The sequence below is a fragment of the Eupeodes corollae genome, chromosome 1 (genome assembly GCF_945859685.1).
Source record: "Eupeodes corollae chromosome 1, idEupCoro1.1, whole genome shotgun sequence".
NCBI classification, from domain to species: domain Eukaryota; kingdom Metazoa; phylum Arthropoda; class Insecta; order Diptera; family Syrphidae; genus Eupeodes; species Eupeodes corollae.
In genome coordinates, this window is record NC_079147.1 from 250326770 (window position 1) to 250352060 (window position 25291).

Genomic DNA, 25291 nt, shown 5'->3' on the forward strand with positions numbered 1-25291 from the left:
AATAAAGATTTTGTGCTTTTTTTGAATTGTATATTAATTATTATAGCACCATTCACAGTACAGTTACAGTCTTAGCAACTATTAAGGTCCTATTACACAGCTACGTCAACACAGAAAAGGTAAGGACGGAGAATGGAAATGTCTTCCAACAATCCTTAACAGCTCAAAAATCCAAAAATTCTTCTAATTAACGTTTGTTTGACGCTTAAAAATAACTCATCACTGAGATGATTTGTTGATTAACATAAGCCTCATTATGATGCATTTAAATGACAACAAAAGCAAGATACGACGGCGTTATTGGTTATCGACTGGCTTGAGTTCTTGTTTTAATCATACTTTAAAAGTTTAAGACTTTTTTTTTTTTTTTTGAATAGAGTAAAATGTCGTTGTTAAAAGCTTTATTCCAATGATGAACGAGGAATCGACAAGCCAAGATTTAGGTCAACACTACAGTCTACATCACCAATATTCTTTAGTTGTTCTTGAGTGACTCACAAGGTTTTGATTCTTCACATCACTTACTTATTCTAATGACTCATAGTTATTAACAAGTTTCACTATTTACATTCGAGAAGGTGCTTTACGTCAACTTATTTAATTTAATTGTATTTCAGTTGCACGGAAATCAGAAATGGTACAGCAAATTAGATATTCGATTTCAAAAAAATGTCGTCAAAACTAAATTTCAATGAGTAGCTTAATTTGTACAGCCATAATACTTTTTGAAAAAAAAACTTTGATTATAGCACAACAAATTTGAAGTGCATTTTTAAGAAGAAATTAAACGCATATAATTTAAAGTTATATCCAAGAATTAAGCTTTGTTATAAAGATAAGGGTTTGTTATCAAATGATTTCATGCAAATTGTCGATGCAGTTTGAATAAATTCCAGCCAAGAGCTCCAATATTTGATCACTTTTTGCAGGAACAAGGTCTGTGTAAATTGGCTGTAAGGCACGAAACCCAGCCCGAGCAGCCGTCTTGTGGTAACCAAAGGTTGTCCACATTAACATCTTCCAATTCAAGCACGAAACGGTAAATATTTATGGTTTAATAGCGTTCCCCATTTTCTTTACTTCAATTCTCCTTCCATTCCAAACAGTGTTTTTTTAAAGATGTTACCGCCGCGTCTTAACAATGGCCTGTTGATTATGATCAGTCGAAATACGATAATTTTGCTTATTTACGTACTTATGCAATCAAAAATGAGCTTAATTGCTGAACTAAATTTACTCTACTCCACTGCAGCAATAACGTCTTGTGGTGGTCTCTGATGAGGCCCATGGTTACTCATATTTCCGATTCTATATAATGGATTCAGCGAGCGATGCGATGCGTGATCCGAATAGTTGTTTTGGTAAAACATTTAATCGATTTCCAAACGTTGTTCAGGAGAAAGTCTATTAATTTCCTATTGACAAATCTATCTGAGTATAAATCAAGTGACAGCTGTCAAAAAGACCAACTTCGAAACAATTATTGAAAACCACAACTTTAAAAAAAACTGCTATTATGTACAAATATAAATTGTTTATCAATTTTTCTGCCAGCCTTATTTTTTGCGAGTTTATAAGAAGAATGTACATGTGTTTCTCTTATAACGTTTGCTAAAAGATCCTTTCAGGCATCCTAAGAAAAATGTCAACCCTAAGATTGAACCATTTTTACTGGATTTTTTTTCGGAAGACATGGTGAATCACGGGTTATCGATAAATTAACATCAATTTTTACCAAATGTGAGTATATACTATTTTTTGTAGATTTTATTCTCTTTATGAAAAAAACGGACTGTTGGATTTTTTTTTGAAAAAATCCATTTAACGTTTTTTTTTAGAAATAAAAAACTGAAAAAAAAAAATTGTCACCTCAAAAACTTTAAGACTAAAATACGAATACATCTCCAAAACAATTTTGTGCAACGAAGAATAATGTTTTTGACATCTGATAAAATTTTGCGAAAAATCGAATTGACAGTTTTTTTTCTAAACAATAAAAATCTAAAAAAAACATTACTCAAAGGTGGTAAAAATTGAATATCGATTCAAATATCTTTTCAATAACTTGAAATTTAGGCTTCAAACTTATTTTATCTTTAAATAAATTTTGTTTTTGACATTAGGACAAATTTTGAGAAAAATTTAATTGAAAGTTTTTTTACAAAAAATAAAAACCAAAAAAAAATGTATAAAAGTTGGTAAAAAATGATTTTCGACTCAAATATCTTTTTAAAAATTGTAGGTATTGGCTTCAAACTAATTTTATCTTATAAGAAATATAGTTTTCAACAATCGATAAAATTTTGAAAAATTGAATTGATAGTTTTTTTTACAAAAAATAAATCCAATTGACAGTTTTTTTATAAAAAATAAAAATCTAAAAAAAAACAAAACTAAAACTTGGTAAAAATTTACTTTCGACTCAAATAGCTTTTCAAAAATTAAAAATATTGGCTTCAAACTTATATTATTTCACCGAAAATATTGTTTTCGATATTCAGTAATTTGTATATAAAAATGCAACAAAAAAATAAAATCTACAAAGAATAGTACACAAATTTGGTAAAAATTAATACGTGTACATATAGACAAACTTTTAAGCAAGACAAATCGACAGACGGGATGGGAAGTAATCAGTGTGGGTCGCATCCCAGCCTCTTTTTGAAAAGATATTTGAGTCGAAAGTACATTTTGACCAAGTTTTAGTTTTGTTTTTTTTTTAGGTGTTTTATTTCCGTAAGGATACTGTCAATTCGATTTTTCTCAAAATTTAACTAAATGTTGAAAACTATATGTTTTAAAAGATAAATCAGATTAAAGCCAATATTCTAAAGTCTTGAAAAGATATTTGAGTCGAAATCAATTTTTACCAACTTTTATACATTTTTTCAGGTTTTTATTTTTTGTAAGGAAACTGTTATTTCGATTTTGCTCAAAACCTTACTGAATGTTGACAATAATATTTTTAAAAGATGAAATTAGTTTAAAGAAAATATCTCTAAGTTTTGAAAAGATATTTGAATCCAAACAAATTTGTTGCCAAAGTTTTATTAATTTTTTTTATGATTTTATTTTTTATAAAAAAAATGCCAATTCGATTTTTCTCAAAATTTTAAAAGTTGTTAAACGTTAAAAAAAATAAAATTATTTTTGAGATAAAGTCATGTTCTGTTCGTAGAATTTTCGAAGTGACGAATATTTTTTTTGTCAGTTTCTGAGATTTATAAAAAAAAACTTATGGACGTGCGTACAGAAGCTCGTACGGACATCTCTAGGGACCTTGAATCGTCGATAAAAGTCAAAATTTTCACTTTGACGAATCGGACCGATTACAATAACTTCCAATGAGCAGTTAATAACACTATCTAATACATACAATTTTCCTGTCACAGTGTTAGTTGCCGTACTCCTCCGAAACGGCTTAACCAATTTCAATGAAATTTTGCATATACTTTCGGTACGTTTGAGAATAGGTTTTATCGATTTTTTATACTCCTGGTTTAGTTGCATCAATAACGTACACGCTGCAACGATCTTACGATAGTATTCAGTGACGCTATGTAAAATAAAGCATTGATTGCTATTGAGGATCTTTCCATAATCATTACCAAATCACCAGAAAGTCATTCCGGTGTATTTACCAAATTTAAATGCATATGATTAAATAGACACTGAATTGAATCTGGAACTACAATACAATATTGTAGAAATGACAGCGATTGTTTCTCGCAATGTCCCACTAATGAATAAAGAACAGAGAACCGTTTATGACCACATCATGCTTGCAGTTTCGGCAGTACAAGGTGGATTTTGTTTTTTTGTATGGACCAGGTGGAACTAGTAGTACCCGTAGCGTTATGGTTAGTGCGTTGGACTGTCACGCAATTGGTCTTGGGTGCAATCCCTACCTGTGCCATTTAAAGTACTGCATCTTGCGAGAAATTGACAATTTCTGCAAGAGTAATTCTTGTCATGAAAAAGTGCTTTCTCAAATTAGCCGCTTGGATTCGGCATATAAACAGTAGGTCCCTTCCATCTCACACACAGGAATGGTTAAGAGTTGTAAGTCACTAGGCTCTGGTTCTTCATGGACCGTTGCGCCACCTAATTTATTTATTTATTTAGGTGGAACTAGCAAAACATTCTATAGTTTGTAAATTCTTGCTGAAATACGATAAAATAATGGGATCGCATTGACTGCTGCATCTTCTGGTATTGCGGCAACTTTATTGGTCTGATACAGAACAGCTCATTCAGTATTTAAACTGCTACTAAATATTGAAAATAACCCAGACGCAGCCTGCAACAGTGCTGAAAAAGTGTACAATTATCATGTGGGTAAAATTCACTATAGCACTCAAACATTCGCTTGAGGCGTTGAACAGGATAATAAAAGATATAAAAAACAATGACAGATTTCAGGTTATTTCAGTTAAACACTTCCCTTAATTTCGCGTTCAACGTCAACGTACGCTGATGAGATCAGCGCGTGCTTTAAATCATCGCCATTGTGGCGTAATGTTGAAAAAGTGCAACTAAAAGTAAATATGCGTGTTCAAATACTTCAAGATCCACCCGCTGAAACATTCTCAAAACAATTTAGGCATACAACGATATAATTTCAATTGAAGTTTGGATCTCCGGTAATTTTGCGTCGTAATTTGAACCCACCAATGTTATCGAAGCTATAATTCTAAATGGAAAATTCCGAGGTAAAAATATATTATTAACATGAATCCCTATTATACCCACAGATGTGCGCCAATTCAATTCAAACGCCTTCAATTTCCAATTAGATTGGCATAATACAATTCAATAAACTAAAAAAAATTGTTTAGTGATTTGTTACTTTAATTTTTTGTTACCGTTTACAGTGCTTTATACCTCTCCCACTTATGTATATACCACATGCTTACGCACTTACAATAAGTTATTTATTTCTAGCAAACTATTCTCTAGAAATTATTTACTATATGAAAAAACAACGTTTGTCGGGTCAGCTAGTTTTTATATAAATTTTCTTGAAAAAATGCAAACTTATTTTTAGGAAATATTCCCGAAAAGCCTTATCTTTTATCTAGCCGCAATTACCCAAAAAGATCATAATGTCTGTTAAATAGCCGTCGCTTACTTGATGAAAGCAATAACCTAACAACAATGCTTTAAATTTCAAGGAATTCAAAAAAGAATTTCAAATGAGTTCACTTTTATAGTTTCCCTATAATCATGGGATTAAAATCTCCAACTTCGTTTCATTCTTTAAATGCACACAATTTAACACGACTTGACTTTTAAAATCTATCTTTTTGATATCCTAAACTACGCTGATACTTATAAGTTGCCGGGTGTTCCAAAGCTCAGATCTTAGTCCAAATCCCATTATATTCTATTTCAAATTTTCCGTTTTAATTGCTTTTCAATAAAATTCTTTGTTTATAAAATAAAAATTAAAAAAAAAAACAAGAAAAAAGGCATTTAATATTTACGACACTATAATTTCAGGTCACTGATACGCTTGACCTTCTGAATCAGAGCGAAGAGATAGCAGCGGACATCCCTTTCAAATAACCCAACAACCTCCAACAAATGTAGAAACACTGGGATTTTGTTTTCTGTCTTAAAAAAAAAATCATTTTGAATACGCTTCTGTTGAGAATTAAGGTCTATCGAAAATATCTGATAATGCAGTCTATTTCCAAACACATTTTCGTGTTCTTGTTTTTACTTTTAATGAACAAAGTCAGTCTTTTGAGATAAGCGCATCTCACTTGAAAGTCGATAGATCTAGATTACGCATAATTTTTAATTTGATTCGGGTCATTAAGAAAAAATAAATAAATCAATGGTCTGTCATTTTAAAATCGATAAGAGGCTATACGCATTCAAGACCGGCAACAGAGAAAGAAAGGACAAACAAAATACATATAGAAAAGAAAATACTATCTTATAGTGTAACTATTGATAAGAAAGATCCTTATCATAAAAATGTGTGTTTGTTGGTTTTTGGTATTTTTTTTTTTTTTTAATTTTGTTTGAACAAAAGACTGAGAAAAATTAACATTCTCCATCTACAGCTGTGCTTTGATGTGTAAATTAATGTCACCGATGGACGATAATAAGTTGGAAAATAATTACCAATTACACACAAACTGAAGATAATGATGATGATGATGCGCCATCAATGAATGTGCACGTTTTTTGTATCAATTGAGTGTGGCGGGGGTGCGTCCGTTCGACACCCCGCAGATGATGAGGAACAACGACCGAGGACCGGCCAACCAACCAAACCATCTAACCATCATCGTTCATGAACGTTTATTGATAAGTGAGGAATTGAATAAGAGATAGATAACACAACTGAATACAAAAATAATTGAAAAGTAGCATGTGAATTTTCTCTTAAATTTGTTATCATCTGTTCTCTGGAACTAAAGAGAAACGACCGACAGAGAGAAAAAGAGCTCTTTTGATATCATGATATTTTGTAGCTTAAGTGAACTCTGATAGTTTTGTATGATTTTGCTGACATCGGGATAAAAAAATGGAGAGATATCAAGGGAAATAAACGTTGTGATGACTTTTCTTATTGGATTTTTGTTTGGCTTAGTTTTAGGGTAATTATTAGAAAAAGTAAACTAATCGCTCTTTCAAATGCAAATTTAGTTATGTACAAGAAATAGGTTGTTTTTTTTTGTTATAGTATTCAAAATTTCATTTCTTAAGATAATAAGTTTGACAGTTTTGTAAGGTCAGTTGGAAGGTGATGAACAATTTAATTTCAGAAAGATTAGACCATTTGATTGAGGACATTTGCAAATAACAATTTTACTCATTACTTACTTTGCACAAATACGTACTTTTCTAATCCCAGGAATTTGAAAGCCAACCTATTTAAGCGCCTACTTTGAATTTTTTGAGTAAGGTCAATCGCTTCATTAAAAACACATAAAAACCTATAAAAAGGAATGGAGAAAGAATGTTTTACTTTGATATTTTGATATTTGTTTGGTTATTTTATTTATTAGTTTATTTATTTCTGTATTGATCAAACAGAACATCAGCAAAATTGACGCCAGGTTTATAGAGTTGTTAATCTTTGCTGAAATTTTGCATGAACATCATTTTCATATTTGTGGTGGTATGCTCTTAATACCTTTCAAATTTAATTGTTTAAGGTCTTGAGTCCATTGCGTGGCATAGACCTTATATCACAAATAGAAAAATATTAAGATATGGGTAACGTATTGTGATGAACTCTTTGGGCAAAAGAGTCTGGGATCTATCGATTTGTCTTGCTTAAGACGTTTAAAAAATATTCATGCACATATTTTTGATGAAATGATTAATTTGAAGTCGATATCTTTCTTTGTTCTTCTATTACTTGAGTCAAAAACCATTTTTTAACAGTTATGTGTGTTTTTTTAAAGGTTTTCGTGTTTCTTTAAGAAAGTTATTAGTTGATTTTTTTCTAAAAGATTAATTAAAAGTTAGTAAAAATATTTTGCATAGTATGATGAAATAATTTGATTTTAATATCAATTACTTCACGAGATTTTGATCTGAAAACTAAAGCATTTCTTAAAAGTTTTTATTTCTTATATAAACAAATACAGGTTGGATTTTTCTAAGAACAATGTCTTACGTTACCAACAAAATTAAGCACAAAATGCAAAAATGTTGAAGTCAATATCTACATTTATTTTCGAGAGTAGAAATTTGTGTAGATGTAGAAAGAAATAAGTTTGAACAACAAATTTTGAAAATGAAAATCCATTTTCACCAAGTTCTAGTAATTGTTTCTTGATTTGTATTTTGTAAGAAAACTGTCAATTATATTTTTCTCGTAAAATTTCACCAGATGTAAAAAACGTTATTCTTCGTTGCATAAAACAATTTTGGAGATAAAATCATTTTGCGTTCGTAAAATATTGGTGGTGACAATTATATTTTTCAATTTTGGTTGATTTAGAAAAAAGAACCGTTCATTTTTATTTCAAGCAATATTCTAGTTTGGAATCACGTTCGACAGATATTTTGGGTTAACCAGCATGTTTACTTTTTAAAAAATTGCTTTGGTATCAAAACCTCACACTTAATTTTTTGAGAGTCCTTTCTGCATCTTTCTGCATTAATATCTGTATAACAAAATTTATAGCTCGTTGTTGAGCTTTGGACGACGAAAAATACGTCGCGAACGTACGGACGTACGAACGTACGTACACACGCAAGCACATAAATCTTTCTAAAAATCTTTTATTTCAACTCTAGGAGCCTTGAAACGTCGAGAAATGTCAAAATTTTCAATTTGACAAATCGGACCCATTACAATTACTTATGGGAAGCTAAAAATATGGATCTATCAGTTGGTTTGTAAGAAAATTCAAATTCTCGGTTTTGTGGCTAAAAAATGTGTATGGGGAATACTGTTATTTTTCGTCTGAAAAAAAGACAAAAATGCCGTACTGGAATCGGCTTAAAAGCAGAACTTTCAAGTTTGAAGTCAATCAATCCAATGATTTGGGCTGAGGGATGTGGCAGACAGACAGACGGATGAAATCGGTGGACCCATCTCCAGTCCAACAGCTGCACCAAACGGTGATACATAAATTAATCATTTGCGGAGATTTAAAAATTAACCTCCTTTAACCCTCCTCTAACTGTTTTAAAACTTCAATGAATTCTCTGGGGCTTTTTTTTGTGAATGATATTGAACCAACAAATTTTAAGCCTGACTGTGTCCCTTCCCTTCTTGATGTTTTCCTTGTAAGCGATGTTAGTCTTGTTAAATGTTCTAGTCAGTTATACGTCCCAGTGTTTTCATATCATGGTGTTTGTTGCAACTTTTGATTTATATCTTGAAAACGAATTTTCGCAATACTTCGAGTATCGTGATTTTCGTAACATAAATGTCGAATCATTAATTAGTGATTGATCATCTATTGACTTGTACTCAATTTTCGCAATATCAAACGTTGATTATCAAAGTGAATGTCTTACTGTTGCAATTACTTTGTATTTTTAATAAACACGTTCCCATTCAAACTCATTAAGAGATTAAGAGATCATTAATGCTATAAAAACAGTATACGTTTCATACCGAACGTTGGAAACGATTTGATTGCTACAAAATGTTTGGGCAATTTAAAACATCTCGGAACCTTGTAACTAAATTAATAAAATCAGATAAATACAATTTTTATAAAAACAGGTTCAACTCAAATCGTTGCTTCAAATATTATCGGAAAGAAGTCAAGAGCATTGGTTTAAGAGGAGATTCTTCTATTTCGGATGACAACATTGATTCAGAGGATTTGAATCGAAAGTTCTCTACTCCCCCAACCCAATTCCAAACTTGGCAATCTGGTGTTTCGGAAAACGATAGAGTCGATGCTTTTTTTGTTTGTTCAGTAGATGAATAACAAGTAGGTAAAGCAATATTTTCTATTAAATTCAAATCGATTGAAGTTGACAACATACAGCCAGGCTTTTTAAAAATAGTTCTTCCTTTCATACTTCCTCACATAACCCACATTTTCAACACCATCATAATGACCACCATATATCTCACCTCCTGGAAAAAATCTAAAGTTATACCCATCCCTGAACGAGGAAATAAAATGGAATAGAGACCAATAGCTATCCTTCCTTTTTTATCTAAGGTTTTTGAAACTATCTTCGTCTTCTTAACCCTCTCCAGTCGGGATTTAGATCAGGATACAACTGCATCTCAGCCCTTTTAAAAGTTACTGAAGATGTAAGACAAGATTTAGACTCTAATTATACAAATGTGATAACCCTACTTGACTTTTCCAAAGCCTTTGATTGCATTAACTCTAACCTTCTCTGTGATAAACTGACGACTTATTTCAATTTTTCTGACACAACCAAAAATCTTATTTATTCGTACTTGACTAATCGCATGCAAGCCGTATCGTGTCACGGTAAAATGTCTTCGTTTCTTCCTGTCAATATAGGTGTTCCTCAAGGATCTATCCTTGTTCCTTTAATGTCCTTTATGTTTATGAATGATTTGCCATCTTACTGCCAGTTTCACATCTACGCTGATGATGTACAATTATATATAAGCTTTCCTATCGGTATGATTGCAGATGAGATAGAAAAAATGAGCATTGATATATGCTCAATATTCGATTGGTCAACTCGGAATGAACTTGTAAATAATTCAGAAAAAACAAAAGCTATTCCAATTAATATGAACTCAAACGCCTGCCAAATGGAATATGTCACAAATGCAAAAAACCTAGGTATAAAATTCAACAGTAGGCTAACGTGGGACACCCATATCGATACTGTTATCTCCAAAATGTATGCTTCACTTCGAATAATATCTTTTACTAGATCAATTCTGCCTACTCAAGTTAAATTAAAGCTGGTTAAATCACTTATCATACCTATTGTAACGTGGGTGTGAGATATTTGCAGATCTGACTCCAACTCGCTTAGTTAGCTAAAGGTAGCATTCAATGCCATTGCTCGGTTTGTTTTCAACTTACGAAGATACGATCACGTTTCGTCTCAGGCTCGTCAACTTTAAAATTGCAACATGGAAGCTTTTTTTTTAAATATCGGTGTTGTTTGCTTCTCCTCAAACTTATTTTTAACAAGACTCCAAATTATTTGTTTAATAAGCTTAATTTTTGCTCTTCAAATCGGTTTACCTTATTGCGTTCCCTCAGGTTTACCTGTTTGACATCACGGAGGCAATTTTTCGTTTGTGCTGTCAGACTGTGGAATAATTTTCCCAGTCACATGAGGTCTGGAATCAAACATAGAACGTTTCATCAACTTTGTTTTGAATATTTCTCAAATTTGAACTGAGGTAACTTTTTTGTAATCATTGTAATTTCTTCTCCTTGCGACTTTAGTTTTTAATTTTGTTTTTAATTGATTGTTGTTTCATAAATTATTAATAGTTTGCTACAATTGTTTTAAACATAGTGATTGTATACTTTCAATATCCTTAGTAAATATGCATATATATCAAATCAAATGGGGTGGCGCAACAGTCCGTTGTGAACCAGGGCCTAGTGACTTACAACTCTCAACCATTCCTGTGTGCGAGTAATGTTGTCAGGAATGGAGGGGACCTACAATTTTATGCCGAATCCGAACGGCTAGTTTGAGAAAGCACTTTTTCATGACAAGAATTACTCTTGAAGGATTTGTCAATTCCTCGCAAGAGGCAGTCCCCGCGAAAATTAATTTTTTTTTTTTTTTTAAATTAAGGTGGCACAGGCAGGGATTGAACCCAAGACCCCTTGCATGACAGTCCAACGCACTAACCATCATGCCACGGGTACTACAAATACATATGCATATATATATATGTATTATATCCTGTTATATTTATAAGTCAATCTTGATGTACAGCTGTTTTTTTAATCAAAAAATTTCATATATATCAAAATATCATTAAGGATGGAAAGGCTTCAAAGCAATAATTCTTGGATTCTCCAACTCTCATCTGATATAAATCTTTGTATAGGAAGTTATTGTAATGGTTCCGATTTGTCAAATTGAAAATTTTGACATTTCTCGACGTTTCAAGGTCCCTAGAGTCGAAATAAAAGATTTTTAGAAAGATGTCTGTGCGTGAGTGTGTACGTAAATTCGTACATCTGTACGTCCGTACGTTCGTGACGAATTTTTCGACGTCCATAGCTCAAGAACCAGAAGAGATATCGATTTCAAATAAATGTTGTTATACAGATAATAAAGCAGAAAGATGCAGAAAGGACTCTCAAGAAAATTGCGTGGGTGGTTTTTTTTACCAAAGGAGTTTGAAAAAAGGCGACAATTTTAGTTAACCCCAAATATCTTACGAACCAAAAATGCTAGAAACTTAAATTAAATTGTATAAAATATATTGTAACGTGATATCAATGAAATATATTTTTTGAAAAAAAATTAAATTAACGGTTTTTTTTATAAATTTCACGACTAAAGAATGATTTCATCTCCAAAACAATTTTGTGCAACGAAGAATAATGTTTTTGACATCTGATACAATTTTGAGAAAAATCGAATTGACAGTTTTTTTACAAAAAATAAAAAACTAAAAAAAATGTATACAAGTTGGTAAAAATTGATTTTCGACTCAAATATCTTTTCAAAAAATCTAGATATTGACTTTAAACTACTTTTATTTTTTAAAAAATATTGTTGTTAACATTCAGTAATACAGTTTTTTGACAGTTTTTGTACAAAAAATTAAAAACCTAAAAAAAATTTAACAAAAGTAGGTAAAAATTGATTTTCGACTCAAATATCTTTTTTAAAATTTGAAATATTTTCTAGACTTATTTAATTTCATAGAAAATATTGTTTCGATATTCAGTAATTTTTATCTAAAAATCCAACAGTTCGTTTTTTCATAAAAAATAAAAACTACAAAAAATAGTCCGCAAATTTGGTACAAATTGATACGAGTACATATAGACAAACTTTTAAGCAAGCCAAATCGACAGACGGGATGGGAGTTATCAGTGTGGGTCGCATCCCAGCCTACTTTTTTTACTTGCGGCATATAGGAACTATATGGCAAGTTTTGCATTCGTGCAAAATTTTAAACTCGATATTTTAATCAAACATGATATTACGATGGTAGAGAAGTCGAACAAAAAGGGTCCCGAGATTCAGTCCGGTCTGTTTTGTCTGTCTGTCCACGCTCCTTCAGCCTTAACCATTGGGTCGATTGAGTTCTAACTTGGAAGTATCTATCTAATTACACAACCAATAGTCGATCGCTTTGCAATTTAAACATTCATATTTTTCCTCTTTCTTATCTTCAGATAATTTACTTTCCATCCTGGTTCTTCTAATATGAAATTAAAATAAGTCTATCCAAAGAAAAAAGCTTTGAACAACATAGTTGAATACACAAACAATTGTTTTCGTTAAGTACGCTAGTATATTTCACTTGCGGGATGAAATGCCTTAGGATGAGTTGTGTCTTGGAATGAATTGCGCGTTTTTTTTGACAAATTAAATGGCATTTATATCTTTTAAGGCAAACTTATTTTACAGGTATACTTTAAAATCTTATATAGGTACTTTAAACAGACTCTTTGAATACAGAAGCAAGTTCGTGCGACTCAGTCGTGCATTTTATTTTATTTTTTACAATGATACCATGACTCAAAATTCTGGAGATAAAAACTACGCTCTAAAATACTAATGAATTTGAAAATACACACATTTTTGTCTGTAAAATGTTTCGATTTTTAATACATTCCATTCCACACTATGGACATCTAATAGGAAAATTGATTAATTTAGATTCCACGGTAAGTAAAATACTTCAAATATATCCAAATTTAATCTACATATTTACGCAAACTAAATTATAAAAAAATATCACTTTTTCATTATTTGTACCATTTTTGTACACAGCTAAAAACTTACCTTCACCTTAGAAAAACAATAAGTACCAAAACAAGAAATGAACTTAAAAAGTTTGATTGACTTGCATTTATTTAAATTGCATTTACATTTCAAATCTATCATAAGCTATAAATGTCATGAAAAATATTCGCATTTTAATACTAAAATTTACATGACATATCTCTCTAGATTTTTATTTCATGAGATCTTAAGCTATTATAGAATTTTATATCATCCAAAAATCCTTAAGACACAAATTTATATCAAAACAAAACACAAAATTATATGAAAGATATCATGAAACAAAGAAGTCTGATGATATTTTTGCTATCACACGAATTTTTATTTCATACAAACGACAGTTGCTATAAAAATCTCATGCAACATTTTTATTTCAACAAAACAAAAACAAACCATTCTCTTTTCTGTCTTATCTTCACTGACACTAACACTGCGCATGATATCTCTCAGTGAGACCAATTGAAATTCTCATGCGAGAATTACCGACCAAAAGAGCACACACATCAAAGCACCTGATGTCGCCGAATAGCGGCAGTTGTAGAACGACCGCGATCCGAATAGGGTGTGTTTTCTCGTTTCTCTCCAAAAGAAACACGAACAGAAAAATTCTATCGTGTGCGCAATTTTCTGGAATTAAAAAAAGAAAACAAAAATTTAAAAAAAATCACCGGCCGATGATAAATCATTTACCACAGGATTAATCGAGATACATTGCGGTCGCGTCAGTTGTTACGTGCGGACAGAGTATCCGTGTCCACCTGACACCCATATAATGAATGTTTAACTACGTCGATTACTTACTTAAGCGCCATCAAGACCCAATCAAAATAAACAAAACAAACAAATAAAATATAAGCAAAAAGTAAAGGGACAAGTAGGCACTGTTAAGAAATTCCATCAATAGGATAATAAAATTGCACACGGCAACTTGCAATTTCTAGGGTGGGTTGTTCGTTCTTCGTTCTTTGGTACTGGTGCTATAATAATTGCTGATGGTTGTTTGTTGTCACTGTCAATTGTCACCGTATTCGACAGGCTTAAAGTGAATAAAACTCTCCGTATCGCCGCCGTAGTCCGTGGGTATTTCGTTGCCAATAAAGTGCGCGTTCAGTCCCGTACCATCACTCGCAACCCTCGGAGGATGAAAAAGTTGGCTCAATTATTACTTTACTTCTCGATGCATTACCTACTTTGTTTTCGGTGTTTTTGTTTTGTTAAGTGTGCTGAATAAATAAAGGTACAAGGTGTCACCTCCGCAATAATTCGTATCCCACGTTTATTGCTTTTCGTTTAAGATTGTTGATTGTTGGTTTTCGAAGAGTGTTTTGATTTTGATTTCCCATTAAAAGTCCTTTTTGATTTATTGCAATTTATCAAAGGGGCTGTTGTGTGTTTATTTTTTTTGAGTTTGTTCATTTCTTCGTTTCTTACTTTTGGAAATATTTAAATGACATACGTTTGTCAATAAGAGTGCAAGTGGATGAAAAAGAAAAATATAAGAAAATTATTTAAATTGAAATAAAAATAAAAATCAAGATAAAAATAAAATACTTTGTGTGATTAATGTGATTTTCTACACACAATACGTTTCGTGTCATGTGTCTGTGCGTTTAAATCACACAGTGATTAACGGTGGATATATGTTAAAATAGATTTGTCAAAACTTTGGGATTATAATAAAATATAAAACGAAGGAGATTAACAAGAGACACAGATATAAAAAGAAGGACGACGACGCGACGACGAGAAGAAGAAAGCATTTATAATTTTTGGATTCATTCAGAAGCAGAAGCAGCAGCTGGGATTTGTTTTTTAATTCAAAATAAGGTAAGTTAATTTCTTCTATTCACATTTTTATTGGGGATATTTTTTTTAAAGACAAAGACAACTTTTTAAAAAAATTGTAATAAACAAAAAATAGGGGAAATAAGTGTGCAATGTAAATATAATATATCATTATATTTTTTGGATTTTGGGGGAAACTTATTTTTTAATAAGATTAGGGAAATAGCAGTTTGTTCTCTTGATAAATGAGACTTGATAGACTAGGATAGGGAGTTCTTTAATGATGGAGGGTTCTTGATATTATGAATTGGGAATTTTATAGCATTTGATTTCTTTACGTTCCAATGTTAATGATTTATATTAACTATTCATAAATTACTGAAAAGATTCACATTTTCATTTCTGCTGCAATTTTCAAGCCATAAATAGCTTTAAGGAATCTGTTCAGAAAATGATAGGAAATGTGATGAATTATTAGTTTTATGATTTTAAGGTATAAGTTGATTAGATAGGTTACCACAGCTTAAGTTTTTCGACGATAGGTACCTAAAATGATCTTAAGTAAAAAAATAGCATTTTAGGTTTTTAATATAGTATAGCAACCTTCTTTTTGTCTCTTTCGTTTAATATCAACAATTTGAGTCTAGAACAACTTCTGAATGTAGTATTAATTTAGTCTTAAGACAATAAGACAGACAACATTTATATTTGTTTTGAAATTAACTTCTTAAGTTCATTGAGTCTGTTTGACCAGTTTCCTATTCCCGAATTTTGCATTGTAAAGTGGATTAGTGTGTAAGGTGGCTCAACAAGCCGAATCCGAACGGATAATTTGAGAAAGCACTTTTCATGACAAGAATTACTCTTGTAGAAATTATTAATTCCTCGAAAGAGGGATTGAACCCAAGACCTCTGTCGTGACAGTCCAACGCACTAACAATCATGTCAAAGTAAAGTGTAAGGTGGATTAAATTTTTAAAAGTCTAGATGTTTTTAATAAAGATATGATAAATATTTTTAACTGTGCAGTGGATAAGATTTTTGAAAATTCAAAGATGTTTAGAATGGAACTATGATACATAAAACGAAGACTGTACCAAAATAGTTAGATTTCAAACTTCGTACGATGTGTAGCGGTCTGAAAGAATGAATTGTAACTGTTAAAACAGGACAAAGTAAGAATAATATCTCATTTGTTACTTCGGACAGGAAGACTAATTATTATTTGTGTTGACTCAAGCGGGTCCAATATTGACCAAAATCGATTTGCTTTATGTTTAACTTTTACCTTCATATACGAGTATAAAAATACTAGCTGAGAGGGGCAATACTTACTAGACTTTTTATTTAAACATTTATTTAAGAAGGGCAAAGTCACATTATTCATGATTGTCTGCAGCCTTTTGCCTCTACGCATAAATAAGAACTTCATGCACCACTGATAAAGTGTTTTTGTTCTTGATAAGCCGGGTGTGTTTCTAGGAGTTTATTTTGTTTTCTAAAAAAACAGAAAAATTGTTACCGACAAAACTCATATAATAACTATAAATAAATTATAAGTGATACATTTTTCTTGTAATTTACCCCTATTTTTAGAGTTATCTGCGTTCTTGCCATTCATTAAATAAACATTGAATTTTATTTATTTATTCCTAGATGGTATGTCTTGTAAAGTAACATACTCTTTAAAAATTAAAATGAAATGAGTTACCCTTTTTACATTTAAAAAATATGCAACAGTCTCTATTTTGATCCTAAAATTTAAATAAATGATATAGAAACATTAACATGATGTTTTAATAACTGTCATATTAAACTAATTTATCCAAAATTATGGTTTTGTTTGCGTTATTTAAAACGTTGTTCATGAAAGCAGTTATAGTATGAACTATACACTTCGTAATGATTTAACAAACATTAAGTGGATTATAAAAAAATAAATACTATGGTAATTATACAAAAAAAAATAAAAAAAATATAATTAAAAAGAACAAACTTTGATACAAAGTTTATCTTTATTTTACATCGATAAAGAAAATGTAATCATTTGTGTAATGTGTTTGATTTCTTAAAAGAATAATTCACCCATTTTGAAAAAAAAACACCTTAAGTTCCGGTTTAAAAGTTTATGCTCGAATATGAAGGAAAAATGCATGACTGCACCTCTAGTGCATGACGACTCTTTAATTTTTATTTCTAAGGTGTGTTATGTTAAAAACACTCTTATAGAAGGAAATAACAAAGTTTAAAGTTGCAACTATTTTTTGAGTGATTTTAAAATTGAATAAAATAAAATTTTGTGTTGATATTGTTAACATGTAATCATAATTAGTTTTCTTAAAATGATGATATTTTTAAAGGTTTTATGAAAATAATAACATTTTTAAACTGCTGATGATTAGATTCAACTATGTTAAAGAATATACGAGCTTTTACATGAACTATATAACTGGTTAAACATTTTTTAAAGGGTCTTCTTGTTTGTGCCATCTTTTTTAAAAATGTTGTTAAAATTCGAATATAAAAATGAAATAAATGTTAAGGTCAAAAATAAGTAAGTTTAGAAATAAATAAATATTAAGATTTTAAGCAATTATTTGTTTCAATTTAATTTTATATTTCGTATAAAATCAGTTTCATTTGAGACATCAGTTGTTTATTTTTACAAATTTGGTCAAAAATGTCACTTTTTGAAAACTTAAACTTTTTATAACTGACTTATGAATATTTTTTAAATACTAAGACCAAATCAAAGTCAATTTTTTCTTAATTTAACTGAGAACATTATTTTCTTAGAATCTAATAATGACACTTAAGAAAAAACTCATTTTTTACATATATGTTTTTGTGCCTATCTTTTTCACAATTTTTTTTCTGGCAAAAGACTTAAAAATTACAACAGTTTTGTCTTAAATAGAAAAATATAAATATTTATTTAGGTTTACCTTCTAGTTCTTATATATGATTGTTCAGAAAACATTAAACGATGCAAAAATTAATTTAACAATAAAAAAAAGAGGCTGGCTGCGACCCACACTGATAAACCATGTTTGTAGGTTTTCATGTTTTATTAAAAAAGTTGTCATTTGAATTATTCCTAAAAAATTTAAAACTACCAACAATATTTTGCATTAAATGAATTAGTTTGATTTCAAAATATATTTTTGTTAACGAGATTTTTAGTCGAAAACCAATATTTTTACCAATTTTAGTAGCATTTCATTCATTCATTTTTACCAAATTTGTGTACTATTTTTATAGATTTCATTTGTGTATGAAAAAATACGGCCTGTTGGATTTTTATAAAAAAAATTTACTGAATGTCGAAAACAATACTTTCTGTGAGATAAAATTAGTTTGAAGCCAATGTTTTAAATGCTTGAAAAGATATTTGAGTCGAAAGGACATTTCTAGCTAGATTTAGAACTGTTTTTCTTTTTAGAGTTTTATTTTTTGTAAGAAAATTGTCGATTTGATTTTGTTCAATATTTTATCGAATGTCGAAAACAATATTTCTTATAAGACAAAATTAGTTCGAATAAATAATCTCAATTTTTTGAAAAGATATTTAAGGCGAAAATCAATTTTTACTAAGTTTTATTAATTTTTGTTTACGTTTTTATTTTTTGTAAAAAACTGTCAACTTGATTTTTCTCAAAATATTACTGAATGTTGACAGCACTATTTTTGAAAAAAATTTAAAATTAGCTTAAAGCTAATATCTGATTGTTTTGAAAAGATACCTGAGTCGAATATCAATTTTTACGAACTTTGAGAAATATCTTTGTTTAGAGTTTAATTTTTTTTTTTTGTTAAAAAAACTGTCAATTCGATTTTCCTCAAAATTTAACCACATGTAAAAAACGTTATTCTTCGTTGCACAGAATTGTTTTGGAGATAAAATCAATTTTTTTCATAAAATTTTTGAGGTGATAATTATTTTTTTCAGTTGTTTTTTATTTATAAAAAAACCGTTGATTGAAATTTTTTTCCAAAAACATATTTATTTGGTATCGCATTGCAATATATATAGTATGCAATTTATTTCAGTCTCTAGCATTGTTGGTTTGGGAGATATTAAGGGTTAATCAAAATGTGCACTTTTTTTAAAATTGCTATGCTAAAAAAAAAACACACAAGTAATTTGTTTAAGAGTCCTTTGTGCATCTTTCTGCATTAATATCTGTATAACAAAATTTATTTGAAGTCAATATCTCTGCTGGTTCTTGAGCTATGAACGACGAAGAAAACGTCGCGAACGTTCTTCCACACGCACGCACAGACATCTCTCAAAAATTCTTTTATTTCGACTCTAGGGACCTTGAAACATCGAGAAATGTCAAAATTTTCAATTCGTCAAATCAGACCGATTACAATTACTTCCTTTGGGAGGATAAAATCTTGTTTTGGATTAAGTTTTAGAGTCATTTTTATTTAATTTGTGGAGCTAACTTATTTCCTTCATACACTCTTTTTCTTCTTCTTTCTTAAAAAAACGAGCAATTTCCAAAATAATTCCAGAAATGTTTCAAGTGATTCATAAAAATAATTAAATAACATTATTATTTTATAAATAAATTTGATAGCCAAACTGCGCTTTCTATTTTAACGCTCAACCAAAGAAAGAAACAAATTGTTGAAAAAGTGCGTATACGCCCTTGTACATAAATATATTATTTAATGATGCAGTTAATGAAATTATATCAAGTTTTTCTTGAAAGTTGGCAGTTTATCCATCTTAATAAATACAAATCCAGTATCCTGATGTTTGTTTCCAGTAAAATCTTAGCCAAGTCATACGATTATTCTGAAAGTTGGCATTTTTATGTAGTTTGGTTCAACTTAAGGGATAGAGGACGATTTTTGACTATGATCGCAATATTCATAAATTAATAATAAAATTATTACTTATGTCGATTGTTGTTATTAGTTCTATTATTCTCAAGCAGATGGTGATTCAAATAAGCTTTGCTACAGAAAACAATAGGACCGTTCTACATGGACATTTAATAGATGGCACCACGTTTTAATAAAAATGTTGTTTTGTGCTACGTATCCTCGCTTTTTCTGAATCATTTTTTATTTTATTTCATATGTTGTGTTAGTTTAAGTTTCAGACACCAGGTGTGGCCGGGCGTGCTGATAGTGATATGGATTTTAGTTAACCAAAAACAAATTATTAAAATAAACACGTTTTTAGTATTTCTGTCATAAACTCAAAAAAGATAAAATAAATAAAATGATTTTCTTGGTCTTTAATATTTTGTTCAAAAACTATTTCTAAAGCTTGAATTTAGGTAATAGAATCAGTTTTTTTCGTATTTACCTTAGTTTCCAGACAAATTTAGTTAAATGTGCAAGTTGACCGACATCTAAGTATTTCCTGCAAATTCAAAACACATGCGAAAAAGTTAAAGCAAACGTACAAAGTAAAAAAACAAATACTTAAATGTTGGCGACCTTACACACATTAAAGGTGATATCTTTAAAATTAACTGAAAATATCGCAAAACTGACTTGAAAATTTAGCGTATAGCTTAATTTTGGGAGACACATTTTTAAACAATAAAAGGTTTTTCCAAAAACAGCAAACAATGTTTCGGAGCACCCTCGAAATTTTGCAATTTTAATAATTAAATAAATCATTCCCATGCTTTTAATAAAATGAAGGCTCAGATAATCATGGCTTTTTGTGCAAAAAGTCCTTTTTTCATTTAATTTTCATTTGTTCTTAAATGTCTAAGCTAAGCCGAATTTTATAACATGCATTCCAGCTTTTACCTACTTCTTCATTATTCTCCCACATTTAAATTTCCCCACATTAATTTGCCCAAATAAATTATTAAAAAGGTTTCTTAGAAAGACCAAAACTTGTGTAGTTATCTATCGTATTGAATAATGTTAAGTTCCATAAATGTATCTCTTATGTAAAAGATCAATATATCAAGTATTGATTAATTAATAACTGTTTCGATTTACTCACAACGCATTAACATTCAGTAACCCCCATTACCAATTATTAATGTATCCATCTATACACACTTGTGTACCTAATCTTAAACCAAATCACAGACAAAAGACGAATCAATAGAAGAATGTAAGTAATTCATTCTTTATTCATCAATAAATACAAATCTGTCTTCCATATACCCAATCAAACTTTCAATCCTTGAAAAGATAAAATACAAATAAAAATAAAAAGAAAAAACTAATCGATCATGCATCTGTATGGTTTTATTTTATAGCGACAAAAGATACATCAAGATGATGACGATGATAATTATTCTATGAATGATGATTGTGCGTTCAAATTCTTTGTTATGCAAACGATGCGATGCGATGATGATACGCCTGCCGAGCTGAAGCCAAATTGGTCTTCGTATCAGTATCGGTTCGGCATAGACATTTTATATCCCCCCTTCTACCACTGCAGTCTAGCCAAAGAGCCATAAGACAACATCTCGATTTCAATTAACAATCAACTTTTCCCAGATATATTTATGTATAGGTACGTACCTACTTTTCCACACACCGCTCCATTACATTTCACATCAAAAACACAGTTACAGTTTGTTGTTGATGCCAGGAAGGCATTGGAAAAATGTTTAGTGTTTTATGTTTTCCTTTTATTCTACTCCCATCCGTTTTTTCAATGTACATCCATCAGATACAATACACCACATATGTAGGCACAGGCATATCTATCTACGATATTGTGTGTTTACATGAATGAGTATAAATATCGAAGGGGCTGTCAATCAGAATTGAAATCACATTACACCCATTAATGCTACCAATTGTGAGGTTGAAGGCATTTCCAACATTTCAAAGTACCTACATTTCAATATTTGTATGCATACGAGTAAGAGAGGATATGCTTAATCGAAGGGAATATACAAAAAGATACAAAAGTATCTTTTGTTTTGCTTTTTCATCTTCTTGTTTATTTTCGAATTTGAATTTGAGTATTGGAAAAAAACACATTTTCATATCAAACAAAAACATTTTATATCTTTTTTTTTCATTTTCAATCTATCTACGGAAATATCATGATGGAGAATCCTTTTTGCCCTAAGATATATATTCCTTAAAAGGGATATCAATATATTATTGGTGGTGTAAGCCAATTAAGGCAAGCACACACTTAAAAGAGTTGAGTTAAGAGGGACAAACAAAACAAAAAAAAAAAAAGAAAAGAACAAAATGGATAGGTGACGATGATGATGACTGGTTTTGATAAAACTTTTCCAAAACCGAGGGAAAAAAATACGAGCGTATCTTAAAACCAATAAAATTCAAATTTGTCGTCGCCAGTAATAAATTTAGCCTAATGTAGCCACAAAACAAGGCAATCCATGTATTCTAGTGTCACTGTATACCTTTACCTGTCTCTATACCCAATACAACTCATACTCACTTGTACCTTCATAGATAGGTAGGGTGTGTAGGTATTATGATAGGCGATTTATAGAAGGTGGATATGTTATTATAAAGGGGACCCAAAAAAAGGTGCATCAACAGACTGACCGATCGACCGACCAGCAGCAACAGCAACAGCAGCGCGGCATCATTTATCACGTTTTTCAGGGCACACCATACACATTTATTAGATAAATAGTTAAGTTAGTTGCATATATATATACATATATCGTATAGGCATAGAAAGGTAAGTCCAAATGGATGCGTTTCATTAGCAAAGTTATTATGTGTGTGATTTGGTCTGTGACCTAGATTAGGTGAGAATAGAATAAAACAGAATCATGTTGGCTTGATGGAGGTATATAAATTACATTTATAGATAAGTTTTAGGATTATATATTATATATGTAAGGTATTGGTAGATTTTAATAATAATCTATGGAAAATTAAGTTTAATATAGAATAACAGAGAGAGACAAAAGACAAAAGGAAAACCCAGACTTTTTAGGTATATAAATAAAATTTATGACTTTCAAAAGATTGAAATAATCTAAGCTTTTCAGTTAAATGAGTGTTGTGAATGATGGAATTAGAGTGAATAGGTGGGAGGATTCTCAGATAAAAATTGGAAAGCAGAGTGTTCTATGAGTGTTAAGTAAACGAAACATCATTCACTGTCGCTCGGAAAGTTGGTAGGTCTATAATTTGCCGCTAATTGGTTGCAAATAAGCTACGGAAATTTTTATTTTGTCGTTTTATTCTGCTTTGATTTGTCTGTTTTTTCTGTTTGATTTTTATGTGTCAAATCACAAATAAATTTGGAAACAAGTTAAAACTTCTTTTATTAAAAGATTTACAACATATTTGTTAATTTATTATTATTAAACAGTTAATTAGTTGAAATAAATTGTATCCCTGGTAGAAAAAATTACGTTTTTTGTTAGTCCCACAAACAAAACCCCACTGTCTAAATGATTTAGATGTCCTAAATTCTATCCTTGAGATAGATAGTTAGACGTTTTATTTTATTGGCAAAGATAATGTTACAAAGTTAACAATATTATGAAAAAATAAATACATCATTAATAGGCAAACAAAAACAAACAAAAAAATAAATAAGTGTAAAAATAAATAAATAAATACATAATTAATATATAAGCAAATAATTACATTAACAAAAAGTAATAAAAGCAAAGGAAAAAAAACATATATTTGATAATTTTTTAAATTAGATTTCTAATTAGAGTGTTTTCACTTAATACACATTTTCTAGAACAATTTTTATTGAGAATTTCAATATTCTTGTCAATTTTTAATACGTTTGTTGCCTCCATGTGCAAGGCTTGGGTTGAGAAATGCCAGGCGAGCTTAAGCATCATTTTTAAAATTTTGTTTTGTTTTCACTATTTCCCATATAAAAGTATTGCTTGAAATCAACTTTAAAAAAAATAAGTTTATTGTGTTTGCTAAGTAATGACCCTCGGTTAATAAGCTAATATAATATTTATATGCCGATATTTATTTTATTTTCTGTCATTTGTGTGTGTACCATGAAGATCAACTTCTTATCTAAGTAAATACCTAAATACTTCACAGAGTTGACCCAAAGTATATCACAGCTATTTAAGTTGTTGACAATCCTTTCTTTTTCTGGTGAAAAAGATAGCTTGACTTTTTGCATCATTAATTTTAATTTTCCAATGTTTGTAATACTCGAAAATAATTTCTAAATCAGTTTCAATATTGTTTATTATATTGTTAGGATCTTCACCGGTTGAGAATATCGCAATGTCATCAGCATGCATACCAAATTCAAAATTTTGCAAGACTGGAAAATCGGAGATAAAAATATTAAACAAAGTAGGGGATAACACTCATCCTTGAGGAACTCCAGCTTTAATAGTTTTCGGGACTGAATTTTGTCCATTAATTAAAACTATACATTTTCTATCACTTAAGACACTTTTTATAAGGTTAATACAAAAGGTTGGAAATTCATTTATAATGAGTTTGCGTTTTGCCAAATAGTGTCATAAGCTTTTTCAACATCTAGCAAAACTAATACTGTTGATTTTCTTTCTCTACTTTTTTGTGTATGTTTCTACAAATTCTTAGAACCTGGTGTGGCATGTTATGTTCTTTCTGGTTACCAAATTGCTGTATTGGTACGATATTCTTTTCATTCAAAAAAGATTCTAATTTGCTGCGAATTAGTTTTTCAAAAATCTTACTCATAGTACTGAGTAGACTTAATGGCCTTTAACTTAGTGGATCACTTAGGGGTTTACCAGATTCAAAAATAGGTACAACTTTTGCCATCTTCCATTTTAGTGGAAAATATTGAATTTTAAAACAGGCGTTTATTCAAGAAGCTAAATAAACAAATCCACTCGTTGAAAGTTCTTTAAGAAATTGATTTAGAATATCATCAATTCCAGGAGATTTTTTATTCTTAAGATTACATATCAAATATTCAATGTTTTCAACAGAAATTAATTCCTCTGCAAATAAGCTTATTAAAGTTTCCTTTAAATTTTTCCATCACATAAGTTTTTTCTCCAAAAATGACCCTTTATAAACGTTAAAAACAACCAAAAACGAGGTTGGTAAAGCTTAGTTGAAACTTAAAAATTCTCTTAAAATTTAAATCATTTTAGTATCT

The 25291-nt window shown here is 30.1% G+C and overlaps 1 protein-coding gene across 1 annotated transcript in view; it reads left to right on the forward strand.

Moving 5' to 3' along the window:
- The first annotated feature begins 13917 nt into the window (after positions 1–13917).
- Positions 13918–25291, forward strand: part of LOC129941290 (leucine-rich repeats and immunoglobulin-like domains protein 1) — a 273125-nt gene continuing 261751 nt past the window's right edge. Inside the window, exon 1 of the mRNA XM_056049881.1 lies at positions 13918–15252. The gene's annotated coding sequence lies outside the window, so the exon portion shown is untranslated. The remainder of the gene's footprint in view (positions 15253–25291) is intronic.